This window comes from Cervus canadensis, chromosome 25, assembly GCF_019320065.1.
Source record: "Cervus canadensis isolate Bull #8, Minnesota chromosome 25, ASM1932006v1, whole genome shotgun sequence".
NCBI classification, from domain to species: domain Eukaryota; kingdom Metazoa; phylum Chordata; class Mammalia; order Artiodactyla; family Cervidae; genus Cervus; species Cervus canadensis.
The window spans coordinates 21,079,979-21,099,927 of NC_057410.1; the positions used below are offsets into that span (position 1 = coordinate 21,079,979).

General features: G+C 37.8%; 1 long non-coding RNA gene across 4 annotated transcripts in view; it reads left to right on the forward strand.

The window, feature by feature from the left end:
- The window catches only part of LOC122427743, a 64,319-nt gene that overhangs the window by 39,812 nt on the left and 4,558 nt on the right, over nt 1-19,949 (forward strand). Inside the window, exons 3-4 of one of the 4 annotated variants that reach the window (XR_006265530.1) lie at nt 678-794; nt 15,301-15,729. This is a non-coding gene — a long non-coding RNA (uncharacterized LOC122427743). Of the gene's footprint in view, nt 1-677; nt 795-15,253; nt 15,730-19,949 lie in introns of those variants that run through there. The other 3 variants (XR_006265532.1, XR_006265533.1, XR_006265531.1) reach the window with 3 other exon arrangements.

The following is a 19,949-nucleotide window of genomic DNA, read 5'->3' on the forward strand; positions in this document are numbered from 1 at the left end:
ATAGATACTTAGATCATGAATTTCAGAGATTTTTCTGAGTATTTTGCATTTTAAGGCTGCATGTTTTCTAAGCACTGCTTTTACTGAAAGTTTTAAGTTTAAAAATATTTTCTAGGGAATTCCCTGGTGGTCCAGTGGCTAAGACTCTGTGCTCCTGATACAGGGGGGCTGGGTTCGATCCCTGGTCAGGGAACTAGATCCCACATGCCACAACTAAGACTCTATGCAGCCAAATGAATAAAAATAAATGTTTAAAAAAATATATATTTTCTAATTTCCAATGTATTATAATTTCTTCTTTGACATATTGATTACTTACAAGTGTATTTTTAGTTGCCTAATATGTTGGGATTTTCAAATTATCTTTTCATCATATTTTTTAGGTTACTTGATTTTGGTGTGAAAATGTTCTTTGAAATTTTTTGAAATTTGCTTGTGTATGGGCAGTCTTTGTAAATATTCAATACGTGATTAAAAATAATGTGCATTCTGCAGTTGTTGGGTAGTGTTACATCTATTTCTATCATGTCTATATTGTTAATTGTGTTGTTCAGTTCTTCTATATCCTTGCTTCATTTTGTTTTATGTTTTGTTTGCTCTCTTATAACAGTTACTCATTATAATTGTTGGTTTTTTTCCCAGTAGTTTTGTCAATTTTTTTCTTTGTATATTTTGAGGTCACTTTTTTTTAGCCACACCACACAACATATGGGATCCTAGTTTCCTGACCACGGACTGAACCTGCATTTTGAGCACAGACTCCTAAACATCGGACCACCAGAGAAGTTCCTGAGGTCAGTATTAATTTCATACATTTTTATAATTGTTTATCTTTCTGTAAAAATGAGCCTTTTCTGTTCTTTTACCTTTAATTTTTCTGAATATATAGCATACATGCTTTAGATGAGTCTGTTATAAAGATACATAGTTGTGTATTTTAATTCAGCCTGACAATGTTTTTCTTTTAATCGGGATATTCAATCCATTACTATTTAAGGTAAGCATTGGTTTACTTAAATAAAAAATATGCCATTTTACTCAGTTCTTCTATTCATCTCGTCTCTTCTGTGTTCCTTCTCTCCTTTCTTCCTTTATTTTGGATCAATTATTTTTATTATTTCATAGTTTTCCTCAACTAGCTTGGAAATTAGTTCTACTGTATTTTGTTATTCTTTAGTGATTTTTCAGAGGTTTCAATGTTCATACATAATTTATCAAAATCTAATCTTAGTTGATGCTTTTACTCCCTTCTGAGACAATGAAACAATTTTGGAATACTGAACACCATTAGCTCTGTTCCCAATATATATGCTATATATCAAACTGTCATGTTTCAACTCTCTATATATTTTTAACTACTTGAGTCATGATAATTATTTTATACAGGTAGTATTTTCTTATATTTACCCAAATTTTTACCATTTCTATTCTCCTTTTTCTCTTCCTTAGTCTCCGACTCTCTATTTACCATCCTTTTCCTTCTTCCTAAAGGAAGTTTCTGGTTTCATATACTATGAATCAGCTGGTAATAAGTTCTCTCCATTTTAAAAATTTTATCTTTACTATGGAAGGATATTTTGATTGGGTAAATTATTCTAGATTGGCACATTAGAGGTTTCATACAATTGCCATCTGATTTTCACTGTTACAGTTGATAGATCACATCTCAGACTGTTATTACTTTAGTGGTTATCTTTTTTTCCCCTGGCTGTTTTTCTTCTTTTTAATTGTTTGTTTTTTCAATTCTATTATGATGTATCCAGATATGAATATCATTTTATTTATCCTGAATCCAGTTATATCCAGTTTCTTAAACCTGTTGTTCTTTCTTAAACCCTTGTTGTCTTTCAGCAACTTTTGGAAAAAGTCAGCCATTCTCTCTTCAAATAGTCCTTCTTTCCATTTTCTTATCTCTTTCTGGTACTGCATTTGAATATAGATTAGACCCTTACATTCTTTCCTTATGTTTCTTTTCTCCTTTTTCTTTTCATCACCTTTTGCCTTATCTCTCCATCTGAAGTTTGGGTATTTTCTTCTGAACTCTCTTTTCAGTTCACCAATTCTTTCTGCATTTGTGTCTAATACACTGTTTAATCAATTCATTAACATATTGATTTTAATTGCTGTATGTTTTACTTATAAAATTATTTGGATAAGGATATTTTGTAGGGGTCAAATTTCAATATTTTTTGTAGTTTCTAGCTCTCAACTGAGATTTTTAATTTTATTTTTTATATCCTTGAACTTGGCAAGGAAGTTATTTTAAAAACAGTGTCTTATTAATTTAATATCTGAAACTTCTGGGGTTCTGGGTTGGTTTTTTTTTTTTTTTTTTTTGGTCTGTTGTTTCTACTAATTCTCTTTATGCTAACTAGCTCATTTCACATCATGTTATCTTTTATTGTATACCACACATTGTGTAGAAAAATTTGCTTGTGAAATGATTTTGAGACCTGGGATAATGTTACCATTCTCCAGAGAGGATTTTCCATCTGCTTTTGCCAGGCACCTAAAGATTTTAGCAATCAAGAATTACCTTTAATCAACTTCAAGAACTGAAATTCTCTAGGACACCTAGATGGGAGGGCTGGATTGCTTATGGTTCACCTTTGTTAGTAGAGTGTAGCCCTTCAGAGTCCCAGGCCAAAGTAGTCACCTGAGCACTCAACATTAACAGGTCCTTGACTTCAACTTTTGTTGCCCTAGTCCTGTGAACCTATCAAAAGTGTTCCTCAGCCATCCTTTGCAAACTTTCAAGCTCCAACAGGGGAACTGTTCCCATCTTCTTGTATACCCTTTCCTCAAATACTAAACTCATATTTCTCTATTTCTGTATTCTTCTGGATTGGGGGTTATAATTATTTACTACCTCATCAGCAATGTTTAGTTCAATTTAGTTCAGTTCAGTTCAGCTCAGTTCAGTCGCTCAGTCGTGTCCTACTCTTTGCGACCCCATGGACTGCAGCACACCAGGCCTCCCTGTCCATCACCAACTCCTACAGTTTATTCAAACTCATGTCCATTGAGTCAGTGATGGCATCCAACCATCTCATCTTCTATCTTCCCGCCTTCAATCTTTCCCAGCATCAGGGTTTTTTTCCAGTGAGTCACTTCTTCGCATCAGGTGGCCAAAGTATTGGAGTTTCAGCTTCAACATCAGTCCTTCCAATGAATATTCAGGACTGATTTCCTTTAGGATGGACCGGCTGGATCTCCTTGCTGTCCAAGGGACTCTCAAGAGTCTTCTCCAACACCACAGTTAAAAAACATTGATTCTTCAGTGCTCAGCTTTCTTTATAGTCCAACTCTCACATCCATACATGACTATTGGAAAAACCATAGCTTTGATTAGATGTACCTTTGTTGGCAAAATGTTTCTGCTTTCTAATATGCTGTCTAGGTTGGTCATAACTTTTCTCCCAAGGAGTAAGCGTCTTTTAATTTCATGGCTGCAGTCACCATCTGCAGTGGTTTTGGAGACCAAAAAATAAAGTCTGTCACTGTTTCCACTGTTTCTCCATCTATTTTCCATGAAGTGATGGGACCAGATGCCATGGTCTTAGTTTTCAGAATGTTGAATTTTAAGCCAACTTTTTCACTCTCATCTTTCATCAAGAGGTACTTTAGTTCTTCTTCCCTTTCTGCCATAAGGGTGGTGTCATCTGCATATCTGAGGTTATTAATATTTCTCCCGGCAATCTTGATTCCTGCTTGTGCTTCCTCCAGCCCAGTGTTTCTCATGATGTACTCTGCATGTAAGTTAAATAAGCACAGTGACAATATACAGCCTTGACGTACTCCTTTTCCTATTTGGAACCAGTCTATTGTTCCTTGTCCTGTTCTATCTTTTGCTTCCTGACCTGCATACAGATTTCTCAAAAGGCAGGTCAGTATTCCCATCTCTTTAAGAATTTTTCACAGTTTGTGGTAATCCACACAGTCAAAGGCTTTGGCATAGTCAATAAAGCAGAAGTAGATCTTTTCTGGAACTCTCTTGCTTTAATGATGATTCAACGGATGTTGGCAATTTGATCTCTGGTTCCTCTGCCTTTTCTAAAACCAGCTTGAACATCTGGAAGTTCATGGTTCATGTACTGTTGAAGCCTGGCCTGGAAAATTTTGAGCATTACTTTACTAGTGTGTGAGATGAGTGCAATTGTGCAGTAGTTTGAGCATTCTTTGGGATTGCCTTTCTTTGAGATTGGAATGAAAACTGACCTTTTCCAGTCCTGTGACCACTGCTGAGTTTTCCAAATTTGCTGACATATTGAGTGCAGCACTTTCACAGCATCATCTTTTAGGATTTGAAATAGCTCAGCTGGAATTCCGTCACCTCCACTAGCTTTGTTCGTAGTGATGCTTCTTAAGATCCACTTGACTTCACATTCCAGAATGTCTGGCTTGAGGTGAGTGATCATACCATCATGATTATCTGGGTCATGAAGATCTTTTTTGTATATCTTTCTCCATCAGAGGGCCGACAGACTGAAAACCACAATCCCGGAAAACTAACCAATCTGATCACATGGATCACAGCCTTGTCTAACTCAGTGAAACTATGAGCCATGCCATTTAGGGACACCCAAGACGGACGGGTTTGGTGGAGAGTCCTGACAAAATGCGGTCCACTGGAGAAGGGAATGGGAAACCACTTCAGTATTCTTGCCTTGAGAACCCCATGAGCAGTATCAGCAATGTTATGTTCAAGCAAACATTCCTCCCAACTTTTCCAGTTGTCTAAGTCTAAATCGCCTATCTTCCATTCCCAGAAGCTGCTGATTTGCTTTCTGGGCTTTGATCTCCTCAGCTGTAAAATGATAAAAACAATGATATCTCTATCTTATAGATGAAAGAATTAAGTGAAATTATACAGGTAAAGTGCTTAGTAAAGTATTTACATGTAGTAAGTGCTCAATAAATGTTGCAATAATAATAATAATAAAATAATCATAGCATCATTCTGATTAATGTATTTGGGAAATGTGTTTCTTTTTAGCCCTGAGCAGTCCAAGACAGAACTATTAAGGCAAGCAGAACTTTAAAGAAATGCTTTGTACTTACCAAACCAGATATAAACCCCAAATCTCCAACATGTTCCCCAGATGTCTGGCAGCATTAGATTCAAAGTCTTATGCCAATAATTCTATATAGTTGGCCAATCAATGACTTTACCATAGGCCAGAGGAAGAATTTGTCCACATCATAAACATTTATGGGTTCAAACAGATACTTAGCTATCAAAAACACATACTCAGAAGGAAAATTGCTGAGCATAAAAATTCCATCTGTGTTAAGCTGTCTTTTTTTTGTGACCTTTTTTAAAAAATAGTTTAATAAATTTCTTCTAATTATATCAAAATCACCATTTAAAAAACTTCCCCCTACTTCAGTTAGGTGTATCCTAATGGTGTATTTCAGTTGTGTGTAACAGAAAAACCTAACACTGCTCATGACTGGATATAGTTCCATAAAATTATCCAAGACTCAGAATCCTTGCAGTTCACCACTCTGCCATCTATAGGATGTGATTCTAATCCTCAGGGTCTATATATCTGCTAGAGCTCCAACATCACATATATATTCTAAGCAGCTGGATTTTGGGGTGAGCATGGAGGCTAAAGAAACTCCTTCCTTTTAGGAAGTCTTCTTGGAGAGTGTACACAGTACTCCTGTTTGTCTTTTATTGGTTGGAGCATAGTCACATCATCACACCTAGCCACAAAAGACTGGGAAATGAAGTCCTTTGCCCATGCATAAGTGCATTTATTCCCTAAAGAGAAGGGGTGAATCAAGGTCACGAGTTAAAAGTCTGTGCTTCAAAGTTTTATGGACAAAGAAATAAAGAGGATTGTGATGAATTTCCTGAAAGACAAATTGAGTTGTTGTGAAAAGATATTTTCCAGATTACTTTATCCCTACTGCAACCAGCAGCCAGGGGGACATCTTGAGGAAAGGAATCAATGCTTGAGGACCTGGGCTGGAGAGAAAAAAAAAATTATTTGGGGGGGAACAAAAAAAGGACTAAAAATTTATAGTCAAAACTAAAGAGGTAAAGAGTGAATTTCTGGAGATTTTGCTACAATTTAGAAAACTTGTCAATTAAATGCCCAGTTTCTTTTTTTCAGGTAGAATACGTTTGCACTATACCATTGGATGCATAGGAATTTAAGTCAGAGCACTTCTAAAGTGTGGCTGTCGCTTTCATGATGAATACTTTCAGAAAAGGTCCTTAAACACTTTATTCTGCCTCTTAATTAAACACATGACAGTCTGATTTCCTACTCATGAAATATTCTCTCCAGGCCATGTCCGAAACAGCACTTTGGCTGGCTGCGTTAGTAAGGAATTATGCACAGCATCTGCCTCTGCTGAATTCCATGGGACTCCAGTGAATTTTACACAGTGATGTCAAAGGGAAATACAAGATATTTTGCAAAGTAGGTTAGCATCCACATTTCCAAATAATTACTTGGTTTGGGGACCATCTATTCATTTAAAACATTTTCTGGGAATTCCTATTTTTGATAAACTTTCCTCCTGAGTCTCCAAGAAATTGTAATACATATTCATGCTGTTAATTTTCCAGTGACTATTCTAAAATACATCAGTGGATCTAAATTCTAAGTGCTGTCATGTTTTAAGATGCAAATCTACATTGTACAATGCTCCTTGCTTGCTTTTTCCTTTAAGGCTTTCTTACCTCCGGCCTGGGCTTTAAAATATTATAGCTTATTATAACCTGTCTTTGATGCTGGAAACCAAAGTTAAGAAAAGCTACTTAATGCAACAACAACAAAAAATTCTCGGAGGAAAATTTGTACTTTTGTCTTTGTTTAGAAGCAAATGAAAGTTTAGCTTTAAAGAGGGAAGAGAGATAGGGCACACTGTTGCTTTTGCCTGCTGGCCAGATGATGCTAACACGTCATTGTTTTTTCTCACTCAGGCATAAATGCCTGAAAACTCCCTTTTCTTCTGCTTACCATTGCCTTACCCGGTAATACTCTCCTCAGACAGCAAGATACCTGAATGTCTAAACATTTATCTATACTAATACAGGCACATTTCATGTGAATGCCTGCCAGGCAGGAACTAGGCTGTCAGCTTCATCCCATCAGAAAGACTTTTCAGTCCCCAAGACTGATGGCAGGTTCCAATTGTTAAGTCATTCTTGCTTGAACTGAATTTTAAAGTCAGGCTCCTACTGTTAAAGAATGGCGCTCTAAGAGGGTATTTAGCCAGAAATGTTGCAATTCTAAATATAATACTCTTAGCTATGGATTTTGTTCTTGTGGTCATTATGTTTTAAATTTGGGTACTGAGTGAAACTCCAGGGCAGCAAATAATGTGTAAGGGCAACCAATACTGCATAATAGTTCTTGTTTTGGTACATTCGCTTTGTAGTGATTTATTAAGGGAGACTGAAAAAGCCTGATTAAAATGCATAAACAGTGCTGAACAGTAAACAACCATGTCTAAGGATGAAAAAATGGGACCCACATGCTGTGCATGGAAATTGCCCTTAACAACATGGCCTATTGTTGAACAGATAGGAAGCCAAAGGTTGCTTGTAATCAAATTTGAAGTTTCCCATCACTTATAAAAGCAACACTTCCTTGTGCAAACGTTTCAATTTGTTGTAGTTAGAAACTGCTTCCTGACTTAATCCTTATAGAAACCAGGAGTTCTTTTGACTGTCAGGTAGATTAAAAAAAAATTTAGACTGAGAGCCCACTAGACTCGAAAAGACTAAATGAAACCAAATTTATGTGTTGAGAGGGGAATAAAAGCTAAAGACTCAATAGGAGAAAATTAAATCAGCAATAGAATTCAAGAAAAAATTTTGTTATTTCTTTTAAGCAAAGGAAAAAGAATTTAATGAGTTGGCTAGATACTCAAATCTCTTTCCTCATTCAAAAATAAAACCAATTTTAAAGAAAAAAAGATTAAAAAAAAAAACTGGCTCACTGCAGCCTAAACCAAACTTATGGGAAAAGATTCGAAGAGATGAAATAATTAATAATATAAGACTTATCTGATGGGTTTAATTACATAAATACAAATACTTATATAATAGTTCCTAAATTTTATGCTTTGAAGAATAATGGCTGTTAATTGAAAAAACAAAAAATTAACTGCTAAATCTTTAACCATATTTATTCTTCCACTGTTTGGATAGAGTATAAAGAAAAATAAGTAGTGTCTTACATAGGGAACATTTTTTAATGTTTTGATAACTTTTCCAAAGAAATTTAAAGAACGAACAAGAAAGTCATAACTTTTTATTCTCCTAACCAAATATCCTTGTAAATTTCAAAAAACGATTCACAAGTCTCTTATTGTTAAGCAATTAGGTCTTTTTCACTTCCCAATACTAACAATGTAATGAATATAATTATACCATAATCTTTTTATATATTTAAAATTATTTCTTTGGCATGAATCCCCTCACATATAATTTAGAAATTCTGGAGCATGAAACTTCCAATTACTGAAAAATGGCCTTCCATAAAAGTCTTACCAATTTTCATCTTAGGAGTAGTACATAAGACTATATCAAAACCAACATTTGGTGTAATTTATTCTTAATCTTTACCAAATTAATAAGTTAAAGTGGCATTTTTAATGACATCTTAATACAGCAAATTGTTGTGTCCACTGAGTTTTAGTTATAATTATGTGTATTGATTTGTCTTATCTTATTAGAGATATAAATGTGGTCAATACAAAAACTCAAATTAAGATTACATTATTATTACTCTGAAGATACATGCTTAATTGTAAAGTAAAAGTATCGCTTCAGTAAAGAACCTGAAATCACAAATTTATGGAAGGAAGATGTTCTTGGATAGTAATCTATGCATGACTCTCCCAGTCCCTGTAGCCATCACAAGAATATCCGTTTACTTGGGAGCAGAGTGGTGAGTCCACAGATGCCCAGGAGTACGCTGTCCCAGGAACAGGCCTGTGCCCCACTTAGATGTGCAGGGCAGTGTTTCAGCCTGTGACCCACAGAGTGGCCAGCTATGCTCTGTTGTGCTGTGCCCGGTCCTCTGCAAATCTTTGCAACCCCATGGACTGCAACCTGCCAAGCTCCTCTGTCCATGGAATTTTTCAGGCAAGAATAATACTGGAGCAGGTTGCCATTTCCTTCTCCAGGGGATCTTCCTGACCCAGAGATTGAACCCACATCTCTTGCATCTCCTGCACTGGCAGGTGGATACACCACCTGGGAAGCCCTCCAGGGAGAGAAATGCTGATATGGATCGAGTGAGACCTCAGAGGCCAGGACCAACAACAGAGGTGGCAATGAGAGGACTCTTTTGCCACTTCAAAAGCAGAAAGTAGGCTTTTCAGTACATTAAAGAAAGAGTGGTTACCTTTTACTAAAATCATAAGATATCATTTGTTAATAATTGCAATCATCCTGCTAAACTAGCTCTCTGCCTCTAACCTCTTGCTTCACCAAACCATCATTACTTTGCTAGATATGTTTCATCCTGAAACACAGGATGGATTATGCTCTTCTCAGAGTAAGTACTTAGGCTCTTCCTACACCTCCACATCTTTGCCATGAAACTTGTAGCACAACATCCGAGAACCTTCTCCATCCAGCCCTAACCTACCTTTTTCAGCATCAACTTCATCTCATTTCTCTGTACGTTCTGCACTCTAGACATTGGTTTACTCATCACTTCTCAAATATGTACTACGACTACTCATTCTTCCAAGTTTTTGCTCATGTCCCTTCTTTGCTTCTCTGGTCACAAAATCCTACCCAAATTCTTTCCATCAAATTTAATCATTCCTTCCTCTGGAGTCTTAAGACACACTCTATTTGGCATCTTTCCTTCTGCCTTGTACTGATGGTTATTCACACTCATTCTTATAAGCATATGAGAAATGGTAACTGTATTTTAATCATGTTTGATTTTCCCACAGCTTATATAGCACAATAAATACTTTGTAAAAGGAAATGCCTGCTCAGTATTTGTTTTGTGAATTGAATTGGATCTTTAATTACCAGTTTTAGTTGCTTTCTATAAGTGTGTGTGTGTGTGTGTGTGTGTGTGTGCGCGCGCACACTCAATCATGTCCAACTCTTTGTGATCTCATGGACTGTAGCCCGCCAGGCTCCTCTGTCCATGGGATTTTCCAGGCAAGAATCCTGGAGTGAGTGCCATTTCCTTCTCCAGGGGATCTTCCCAACCCAGGAATTGAACCCGGGTCTCCTGCATTGCAGGCAGATTCTTTACCGACTGAGCTATGAGGGAAGACCCATGGCTATATGTGTATAGCCACCATGAATCCTCTTGGTGTTAAGGGGAAAGTAATGTTTTGGGAGGGAAAAAGAGCAGAAGAGCAAATTTATAGCTTGAGTCTTATAGTCTTACAATTATAGTGGCTATTTGAGGAACCCAGGAGAAAATTTTCATGTATTAATATAAATTCTTCAAATAGCTGGTTGTTCTGATCAACAGGATAGCCCAGGGAAACCTTTGAGGTCTTTGAGACATTCTGCTTTTGTATCCTCACCCAGGATGTTTTTTTCACACTGCCCTTGGTTTCTTTCATTGTCTCTCTGGCATCCCAACCACAATGGGGTCATTGTGTGGGCACTGCTTGTGCCAACCTTTCATGCTTGGCCCTGAGGATCCATGTCTAGCCCCGGCTATTTGATAACATCCTCTCACCTTATTTCTCACCCGCACTTTTCACCCCACCTCTCTTCTCTTCTAGTTTCCTAGGCAACGGTTTGTTAGTCTAATAATAAACCAATGCTTGCCATTGTACAATGAGATCAATAGAACCCTTGGAATTCTCCTCTGCTCCCAGATAACATCTGCAGTTTAACACTAACCTTCTGGGGACAAACCCTGGCTCTCCTTAAATTGTCTGATCAAAGAGGGTTGGAATTTCCTGTAGGGGTGGGCGATGTCCTCCTTAAGGAAATTTTTTTTTTTTGGATAGAGAAACCTTGCAGTATCCTTCAAACCAAATTATGTGAGCAGCGGTCTGCTGATGAGTTAAGCAGAGTTTCTTATTTGTAGAAGTGTAACCAGTATGTTCAGACCTCACCATTCTGACTACGAAGTAATTTCCTATGTATCCAAGTCACACCTAAGTTGAGCTCCCAGTTGCCCATAAGGAACTTATTGCTCCTCTGAGGGTGCTCCTCTGAGGGTGCTATCATCGCCTATAGGCCGTCAGAGAAGAAGCCCTTATGATCTTCAAGACTGGCCACTGTCAAATCTCCATTTCTCAACTTCTGCAGAAAAAAAAAAAAGAATCCCAAGAGCCCACAGTTTCACTGGAAAAATACTCCCACAGAACTACAGACACATTCAAGGCAGTACAATTGATCACAGAGAATAAGGGTCTGGACCTTTGATACACTAAAATGTAACTGTCATCAGGATGAAGTCAAGGACTTCAGCCCTTTAGCAACTACAATCTTGTCAATCACATGAACTATGAGCAGGTATGTGAAAGACCCTGTGGGGAAACTGTAGCTGCTGAGTTAAGCCAAACAGAGGCCACGTTTGGGTTTTCAGCGTGAGTTCTGATAAAAGAATGAACCGCCTACTCCCTGCCAGCACATAATTCCATGTTCTACAGTTGTGAAGACCAAGATACACGTAGTAGGCTCCTTAGGACTCTGCTTGCTAGCATCTGAAGCCAAGCAAAGTAGCTAGCTTTTTAAAAAACAGAAATAAAGAGGACTGTATTACAAGGACGTAATGATTCAAGGGAATTCAGAGGAATTCAAGGGAATTCTCAGAATTCAAGGGAAGACAAGGTTACTGGCTACTATAAAAGGGAATCTGGAGAAAATCCATTATCCTGCCCTCCCCACCTCTCCTTCATTCTCTGTTCTGTCATTTTTTTTTCTCTTTTGTCATTCATTTCCTCTGCTCCCTTAATCTGCATGGAGGACTATAACTTTCCACCATGTTGCAGTCAGCACTGTAAAGATAATAAAAGCTTTATTTGAAAGGTAAGGTTATAGTTCTTACCATGGCTGCCAGGGACCCAGCCTCAGTGGGATGGGAAGGAAATGAATCAGTCGCTGTGAGCAGAGCAGACACTGGAGAAGGGATTGACTCAAAGCAGACACAGCACCGCATCCCTAGGTTTTGCATGTGACAAAATCAGAAGAGGGAATGAGAGAAGTATTGGATATCTTGTTGTATGCTGAGGTTAGACTTGTGATAAAAACATGCAGAATGATAAAAAAAAATTTATAATTCACAAAATGCAATGTACTTAGTAAATGTCGGCTTCCCTGCTGGCTCAGACAGTAAAGCTTCTGCCTGCAATCTGGGACACCCGGATTCCAGCCCTGGGTTGGGAAGATCTCCTGGAGAAGGAAATGACAATCCACTCCAGTATTCTTGCCTGGAAAATTCCATGGACAGAGGAGCCTGGTAGGCTACAGTCCACTGGGTCGCAAAGAGTCAGACACAAGTGATCGACTTCACTTTCACTTTAGTAAATATCAGGGCTTCCCTTGTGGGTCAGCTGGTTAAGAATTCACCTGCAATGAGGGAGACCTGGGTTTGATCCCTGGTTTGGGAAGATCCCCTGGAGAAGAGAAAGGCTACCGACTCCAATGTTCTGTCCTGGAGAATTCCATGGACTGTATAGATAGTCCACAGAGTCGCAAAGAGTCAGACCTTCACTTTCCAGTAAATATCAGAAACACTTATTCCAGAAGCCTAATTGTTCACTTATTTGTCTGCCTTAATTGCTAAGCAGGACATCTCTTAGAAATAAAACTTAGTTGAATTGGTTTAAAATAACATCACTCTGGACTTATAAAGGTTTTTTATTGTAAAATTACTAATGATTCACCATTGGCAGAGTTCAGAACTTCTGCCTCAGTAAGTTTCCTCAGTGCAATCAGATTTTGTTCAGATACTCTCTAAAGAAGTGGGAAATAATCTGACAAAAAGGTAACCTTTGGATCCATTCAGCTTTGTGAGGACCAACAGAAGTGAATGAAGCCCTACTCAGTTCTACATTCATACTTACTCTTTTCTTTGATACCTCTTTAATGCAATGCTTACACTTTCCAATCACCTCTTACAGTCATTTCCAAGGTGTTTTTGTTCATCTTTATCTTTAAAAAAAATTAGTACATTCTTCCAATTTAAGTTTATTTACTGAAAGATATTATAAGGTGAATAAATAACAAAGCCTTTAAAATGCAAACTACATTAAATGTAACTAGAAGCTATATTTTCTTCCCACACCCCTGTGGTCACCTTGTGCCCTGGCCTATTGTTACAAGACTGTCAGTCTGTCTGAGCTGAGTTGTTCTTAGTGTATCAATTTGAGTGTCCTAAAGGGCAGTTCTAAACTTTAGGTATAAGGCATTCTTGGTAACCATATCTTAAAATGAATTCTCCAATTGTGTAAGTGCCATGAAGCTTTGTCTGTAGCTCCCCAAAACACTGAATGAGGTGCAGAATCAAACAAGTAAAGTGAATTTTCTTAAAAATAAAAAAATTGAGAAAATTTTCCAGTAAGGAACAGCTACACACAGCGAAGCAGGTAGAGGCTTCAGCCTATGCTTGAAACAAACAAAACCCTAGCAGGCACAGGGAAGCCAACTGGCTAATGTTGCTCTCCAGTAATCAAATTATCTTGCTTGTTCTCTGCATTCATTCTTTTTGTCTTCTTCCCAAATCCAGAGAACTTAAGGTGATGTTGACCCTGCCACTATATTTCAGGCCAAAGGAAATCATAAGATACAGTAACAGATAAACCAGTAGTCTTATTCTTGAGTAAAGCCTCTCTCACAAAAGGAAAATCAAAATTTAACAATAAACAGTAAGCAGTATTTGTTAAAAGAGTGGTAGGTAACAAATTCATCTCTCTGATCTATAATAAGTGCATATAAATTAATATATGCTCAGCTGCTCAGTCACGTCTGACTCTTTGTGACCTCATGGGCTGTAGCCCGCCAGGTTCCTCTGTCCATGGAATTTTCCAGGCAAGAATACTGGAGTGGGTTGCCATTTCCTACTCCAAACAGGGTTGCCAAATAAAAAATACAGGACATCCAATTAAAATTGAACTTTAAGCAAATAATATTTTTTAGTATAAATATAATATTTTATCTGTCAACTTTAACTCTCAAGGAGTTTAATTTAATGGAGGATAAATTTTCTACAAAGATCATGAATTAATTTTTCAAACTTACTTTTTGTAGTAAAATAGATGTAACATAAAATTAACATTTTAACCACTTTAAAGTGTACAATTAAGTGGTAGTAAGTTCATTCCCAGTGTTGTGCAACCATTACTACTACCCAGTTTCAGAACTTCCTCATTGCCTCAAAGGGAAAATTCTGTACACATTAAGCATTCGCTCCCCACACTCCACTCTCCATGGTGCCTGAAAGTCACTAATCTTATTTCTGTCCCTATAGACTTGCCTGTTCTGCACATTTCATGTAAGTGGAGTCACACAAGATGTGACCTTTTGTGCTTGATGTCTTTTAGTTAGCATGATGTTTTCAAGGTCCATCCACGTTGGAGCATGTATCAAAATGTCATTCTTTTTATGGCTGAATAATATTCCATTATATGTGCCCACCACATTTTGTTTATCCATTTGTCAGTGGACAAATTGGCTGTATCTACCTATTGACTATTGTGACATATGAATTAATTTTATACTTTAAAGAGTAAGTTTTATTAAAGCTATTAAAAGCCTTAAGGGATAATGAAAATCTTTCTCAGAGCTTCCTCTGTCTCATTGTGATGTGTTTAAATAACTGTATCAAGTAGATGGACAGGCAATGTTCATTCAACACAGAATCATGTAATAAGTGACATAAAATAAAATGTGGCAGATGTAAATAAGTATAAAATAAAGATCTTGTCATCAAGAAACTTATACCAAATTCTGGGAAATGAAAGTCAAAAGTTCAGCATTTAATCAAAGCAAGGCTGCGTTGCCTCTCAGTCAGAAATAGCCACGTTTAGAGAACCGATTCAGGGCTTCTCTTAAAACAATAAGTAGAGTGCATCACATCTGCCTGATTAAACAGCTTCAAAAAAAAAACTCTATGATTCCCAGAAAAAAAAAACTGAAATCTTTATCCAACGACAAATCATATTTTCCAACACTGAAAGCTACAAAAGTTCAGAAATATTGGAGTCCCTCCTCTAGCACTTCCTCACGACACATGTAACATAGCTGACTCCTGCCTTCCCATGTTTAGGCAGTGTTCTTTTGTTTTAGGTCCTCTGAGGTTTTGAGACTGCATCAGTAAATTCTTGTTCCAACAGCTGGAGGAAGCTGGCTTATAAAACCTTGTGCTGGCATCATTTCAGAGCATCAGGAAACATGAGAAATGGAAGCAGAAATGAAGGCACCTTCAGACTTCTCTCTCCTTCGACAGGACCCCAGACAGCCAAAGCCTGACCCAAAGCCAGAGGAGAAATAGAGAGGTGACCTGGGTAAGATGGGGAGGTAAAGAGCAGTCAGAGACTCAAGATTCCTAGGTGTCTTCTTTGGTTCAACAGGTTCATTCCCTCTTCCAGAACTTACCAGACCTTTCTTCCTTTGCCCTCACTCAAATTACCTGCCTTGCCTTTACTTCTACTGCCCATGGACTAAAGTTATATGTATTTTTCCTTACGACTCAGTGCAGATTCTACATTCTCCAAAGAAGCTTTTCAGATCATCTTCCTTCCTGTGATAAAATAAAGGGGATGGCTTCCTTCTTTGGACTTTATCTCACCCTACGTATTCCAATTGTTGAATATTCTAGTTACTCATGGTTTTGTGTCTGACTCTTTGCAACCCTGCGGACCGTAGCCCACCAGGCTCTTCTGTCCATGGGATTCTCCAGGAAAGAATACTGGAGTGGATTGCCATGCCCTCCTCCAGGGGATCTTCCTGACTCAGGAATCAAACCCGCGTCTCCTATGTCTCCTGCATTGGCAGGTGGGTTCTTTACTATTAGCACCACCTGGGAAGCCCAGGTATTATAATTGCTGAATATTCTAGTTATTCGTGGTTTTATGTTGGCACTTGCTCTCCATACACTGTCACCATTCAGCAGATATAATACAACTCCAAAAAGTTGTCTCTCCATGATAACAACTACATTCCACTTGTTTCTAAGTGCCTGCATCCTTTTGTTTACTCTGCCACATGCTCATAACAAGTGGACCAGTGTCATACATAGGTTTAATACTTTGTAAAAAGTACAGTATTGAATGGGTGAGTGGTTAATTATTTTTAGGCCCCAATTTCATGAGCAACGTCTTTTAGAATTAAAAATACTTGAATAGCAGAATAGCGATATTTACCTGCCCACTGCAAGCTACAAGTATTTGATTGAACCCATGTATTATCTGGGTAGATAGAGCATCTTTTTTTTTTTTTCTTAAAAGAATTTGTCTTTTAGGGTATAAAAGAGAGAATTTAGCTCACTCTTCCCTGGATATGTCCCAAAGAATACCCTTCATTTCCTTTTTCTCATTAACCACTATTTTTCTACATTTAATTTCTCAATTTAATTCTCTACATCAAATCATACAAACTTTTCCATGTTACTATTTTGATAATTTTATAATTATTCCAAATATTCCAACTGGTTATGCAATAGAATAAGTTCCATCTTAACGTGAAAAGTCAAAAAAAGGCAAGCTCTTATGGAGAAGTTAACCAAAACATTAATATCCTTAACCAACGGCACCTGGGTATGTTGCTAGTGTTGCTATGAATTATGGGCTGACTTTTTATGTTGCTCCAATTGCAGTATAGCTGTTAACACTTCACTTTATTAACTCATTTATTCCTCCCATAAATATTTATTTTGAGTATGATGTCTGAGATACTGAGATAAGTACAGTACTGTGTACTGGCTCATTTTTCACCTAACTCTGACAGTGGTTATTTACTTTTGCAACCACAAGTTTTCCACCATCCCTGAGGAATTTCCCCGGTGGCTCAGATGGTAAAGCATCTGCCTACAATGCGGAAGAGCCAGGTTCGATCCCTCAGTCGGGAAGATCCCCTGGAGAAGGAAATGGCAACACACTCCAGTACTCTTGCCTGGAAAATTCCATGGACGGAGGAGCCTGGTAGGTTATAGTCCATCGGGTCGCAAAGAGTCGGACATGACTGAGTGACTCACTTCACTTAACTTCTGAGGAACTGGTGTCCTTTGGGGAGTTGTTCTTGAATCTCCTCCTTCAATTACTGGGGATGGCTAACATCTGTCCTAGGTAGTCACTTGCATCTCCAGAAACAATCGTAGATCCTGCCCATAATTCATGGCACTCTTTCGACTATACCTGAAGGTGACCTCAAATTGTTTCTCAATGCAATACCTCAGGAAACTCTATTATTTGGACGATATGCAACAGGAAATCTACTTCCTTTTCACCTCTCTCCTGAATGATTTTGTCTCCTCTTATAACTTCAATGTTCACACCTATGAAGCTGGTTCCCAAACTTTATCTGACATTTTTCCTGAGTTTGAGTTTTGTATTTCCAATAACCTAAAGTCCTTGTTCACTTAGTATTTTAAGCTCAGCTTGTTCAAAATCAAATGTATTATATTCTCCAAAAACCTGCTCCTGCGAATTACTTGGGAATCATCCAGCCTAGAGATTTTAGGCTTATCTCTTTTTCTTATCTCTCACTGCTCATTTCCATAAGAGTTTGATCATTAAGTTACATTAATTCTACTTCTTAAACGTCTCTTAAATATGTGACTTCTTATCCTTTACCACCTTCCTAGGTCAGACCATCAGGGACCACCTACTGGATTCTTACAATAACATCTAGCCAGGAATGAATTACTCACTTCTCCAAATCATTCTCCTCCTTGCCATCAATTATCTTCCTGAAGCATTGATCTGACCATATGAGTGGTTTCCCTCGTCTCCATCAATGGATCCTTAAAATCTTTCAGTGTCACCAGTAGAAATATAAATTCCTTCTTAGCACAGTATTCAGAGCCTCTCATATTCGAGCCCCAAATTACTTTTCCAAGGACATTTCTCATCACTTCCCCAACATGCAGCTTTCTATTTCAGCCGTTGAGTATAAGATACTCCCTAAATACACCGTAAACTTTCATATTTATATATTTTCCCTCATGCTGTGCAATCTGCTTGAAATGCCTTTTCCCCCAGGAGCTGCCTTGGGAAATCTGTTTCAAAGCTTAGTTCTCCCTTCTGTCCTCCTTACCTCTCCCCTCCCCAACACAGCCTCCACCATTGGTGCATATTGCTGTGTTGTGTGATGGTTAGTTGAATCTGTCCCACCAGGCTGTCGAAACCTAGAGTAGTTTTATTCATTTTTGTATCTATAAGATGAATAACTGAGTTCCTAACACATAGCAAGGGATTAGTGAGTATTTTTGGCATATGCCAAAGCAAAGCATACCCCATCTTCTACATCAGTTTCCTCTTTAAAGAGTTGGTTGAGTACCTAGAAGAGTCAAATTCAAAGAGTCAAAGGGTATATTGGTGCATGCTAGAGGCTGGAGGGAGGGGAGGAAGGAGGGGGAAATTGGGAGTTAGTGTTTAATGGGGACAGAATTGCAGTTTAGTAAGGTGAAAGATTCGGAAGATGGATGATGGTGAAAGTTGTGCAACAATATGAATGTACTTAGTACCACTGAACTGGATAGTTAAAAATGGTTAAAAGAGTATGTTTTATATTATGTGACTTTTACCATAATAATAAAACATTTTAAAAAAAGAGTAGCTGGTTGGTAAAAGAAGATGATTCATTTTGGCTTATATTTGAGTCTTATCACATGAACTTGAATTGGAAATTGTTGAGTTGCCAGTATTTTTTCCAAGTCTTCAGTGAAATTTTCTTGGAAAGTTATGCAGTGAGATGATTCATCCAGACTTTGTGAAACAAAATTGTCCCTTCATTTTCTTGTTTTAGAAACAAACAAATTAAAAAAAAGCCATCGTGGCTTGATTGACATCAGTGGAAAGACCCTTTTGTTTCCTATAATCCAGTGTTTTCATTAAGTAATTTGCAATGTAGTGGGGAGGAAAAGAGTATTTGTAGAGGATTCCAGAGGCATTCTGCCTAAGAAAATCTGATTAATTTGAATAGTGGAGTTGGAGCCTCCAATCATACCTCATAAAAGCCCCCCTTTGCACTAACAGGCTGCTTCTACTTCTGGATAGAAATCCCATTTTGTGCAGCCTGCAAGCCCCTGGAAGTCATGACATTTTCAGACTGAAATACATTTCAAAGAGGGAAACCTGATTATGGCAGTGGTTGGGCAAAATAATATGATGAAATCAAATGCTGGCCTCTGTAATGACATAACTCTTTACTATAAAATTAAAAATATTAGAAGGCATATCAGAGAGTTAATGCAACTAGACCTTAAAATTAAAGCTAAAGTAGTACTGTGGATGACAGGTCTCCCCTAAACTGATCTAATAGTATTTTCCTGGATTAAACTGTGCTTAATAAGGCAAACGGATTAATGTATGACGATGTAGTTTATGAACAAATGAAGGCCTCCTGTCCCGAAACTGCTGTCAGCAGGTCACAGTGGAATTCTTTCATGAACTGTGGGAGCTGATTTTAATTATGCAGTCTCAAATGTATGTGAGAGCCTTAAGAAAGGAACCAAGACAGGGAAATGTACCAACAAAATCCCACAAAGCTAGGATACCAGTAAGTGAATCTTTCCTTCAAAGAAAAAAATGCCAGATTACAAATGAGTGCTCTCTTTAGTCAGTGGGCTAAATTAGTGTGCAGACCTGGATAAAGGGAACAAAGAACACCTCCTGACACCAGGCTGTGCGTCTGGTGAGCATCCCCCAGTGCAAATGTTAGTACTGCGTGACTATTTATTGTGTTTCTATAAAGTCCTAATGAGCTCCTTGGGTGAGAGTGAAACCCTTTGCTTTTTCACACTGTGCTCAAGACCCCTAAACGT